Genomic DNA, 2,483 nt, shown 5'->3' with positions numbered 1-2,483 from the left:
ACGCTTGTTTCTCTCAAGAGGCGTTCGATGCCTTCAACTCAGGAGACGCGTACATCCGAGCTGCCCAAAATGGTCTTGCCAGAGCCACGGACTAGTATGTAAAGGATACGGGTAAGAAAATTTGATAATTACGTATATCAGTAGCCCCTGAGACTTGAAACAGTTGACACAACTGATTTAAGGATCATTATTTGTGTAGGTTCTTACGGAGAAGAATACCCAATTGTCTCAAGAGCTGGAAGAGTGCAAAGCCCAGCTACGGGCCACAGTTGCCGCAATGAAGGAGTCCGAGAAGGCCCCCTCTAGTAACACTTGTCTCTATCAAAAAGAATGACATGTACCGGTTAGTATGCGGCATGCATGCAAATCTAACAATAGATTCTGCAGATGATCCCGGGGTTAATCCGAAGGTACTGCAAGGGGATGAGCAACATGCTCAACGACAGTTAAAGGCTGGCGAGCGCGTGCTTAAGCAGGTTAGGCGGGAGAAAAAGATCTCCAAGATGCCAATATCCAGCTGAGTGTTGAACTGAAAGATGTTCGGGCCCAACTTGCTGACTCCGTAAAGGAGAATAACAGGCTTCGACGCGGCATTTTTAGTAAGTTCTTGAACAAACTTTTTATTGAGTTCGGCGAAGAAATCAGCTAAAAGAGTTTTATCTATAGGTATGCTGACGGGTCGTCCCGTAGAGGAGATGCCCGGGTCTGCAGGTGATCTTCTACCCGAGCTCTCACAACTGCACGAACAAGTTCGGTAGGTGATGCAAGGCATTGCCCAGGCCTTGTGGACATCCGCCTCCCTGCCAGGAGGCATGGGGGAGCTCGTAGAGATGCTCAAGGGAGCGCGGCGGCGCTTCCGATTAAGGAAGATATCTGCCTGCCGACAAGGTGCGAGGGAAGCCTAGGCTATGGTGAAGACTCGATATACCAAGGCTGACCCGAACCATATGGCTGAAGTCGGACCTGTGGGGTTTGACGGGAAAGAGATCCCCGTTAGTTTGGTGTATGACCAGGCGAAATTAGCCGCAAAGTATTTCCAATAGGATTGTAGGCTAGACAGCCTGTTGGATGGTATAGAAGAAGAATTTAGTCAGTCTAAGTGACTTTGTACTTCAATTGACATATATTGTCCCTAGCCGGATTGTAAATCATTTGTCATGGCAGACCTTTTCGCTTCGACCTCCGGACCCGACAGTCTGGAGTGTATCCAAATACCCGCTCAGTTATGTAAAAACCGGGGTACGCGTGGCAACCAAGCGTAGGGGTCATAAGTGCTTGAACAGACAAGTACCCAACTAGTATGTTATATTACATGGATAGTAAGAAACATCTTCCAGGGAGAATAGTTCCGTTAAGGGTTCCTTTCCCTGGGTACGCATGCATTAATGTGCATGTCCGATCTGCGAAAGGAGACGCAGGATATAAACATCTGGGGGCATGTGGTACAATAAGTAAGAGTCATCTTTCGTTCACCGATCTAATATTCCCTTAAGAACGCTAGCTTTCGGCTTCACCCAGTCTGAGGTACACATCCAGCTGACCCGGCAGTAACAATCGCAGAGGTGCTCCCCTTATGCCCTAGCCGAATTAACGGGAACGTGGGGCATAAACACAAGAGCCAGGCAACCCAGCCTGGCCAAAACTTAAGTCATATAGATGCATATAATGGCAAAGAAAAGGCACATGTGGAAAAGTAACACATGTGCGGGGGGCATAGAGCCCGGAACATAGTTATATTAAGCTTCTCTATAAGAAGCCCCCAGGTATAATGAGCTCGTCTAGCGCGTCAAGGGTGTGTAATCAAGACACATTCTAACCTTTTAAGGCCGTGAAGAAAAAGGGAGAAGAAAGAAAGAAAAGACAGATAACGGATATAGATATAAAAAATTGACGGAGGTAAGGAGATGAACAGAGAGTCCGGCACTAGGCGTAAAACCTTCGGAGTCTGGCCGCGTTCCATGGGTTTGGCTCGAGTCGATTGTCCGATGCATCCCGCAGACGGTACGCTCCACCGGTCAGAACTTTGTCAATAATGAAGGGACCTTCCCATTTGGGCTTGAGCTTGTTCTTTTTCTTCTCTGGTAGGCGTAGAACGAGTTCGCCAATGTTATAAGTTTTGGCCCGTACTTCTCTGCTTTGATACCGTCGAGCCTGTTGCTGATAGAATGCGGAGCGAGCTTTTGCCACGTCATGCTCCTCCTCCAAGGCGTCCAAACTGTCTTGCCGATCAAGCTCGGCTTCTTTCTCTTCGTACATGCGCACTCGAGGTGAGTCATGAATGATGTCGCAGGGCAGTACCGCCTCTGCGCCGTACACCATAAAAATGGTGTGTATCCGGTAGTGCGATTCGGCGTGGTCCGCAGCCCCCATAGTACGGAGTCGAGCTCCTCGACCCAGTGCGTATCTGATTCCTTCAAGGATCGCACTAATCTGGGTTTAATGCCGCTCATGATAAGACCATTAGCTCGCTCGACTTGACCGTT

Source organism: Triticum aestivum, chromosome 5D (genome assembly GCF_018294505.1).
Source record: "Triticum aestivum cultivar Chinese Spring chromosome 5D, IWGSC CS RefSeq v2.1, whole genome shotgun sequence".
In the NCBI taxonomy this organism is placed as follows: Eukaryota; Viridiplantae; Streptophyta; class Magnoliopsida; order Poales; family Poaceae; genus Triticum; species Triticum aestivum.
The sequence above is the reverse complement of the archived record's forward strand: the minus strand, read 5'-3'. Positions refer to the sequence as shown.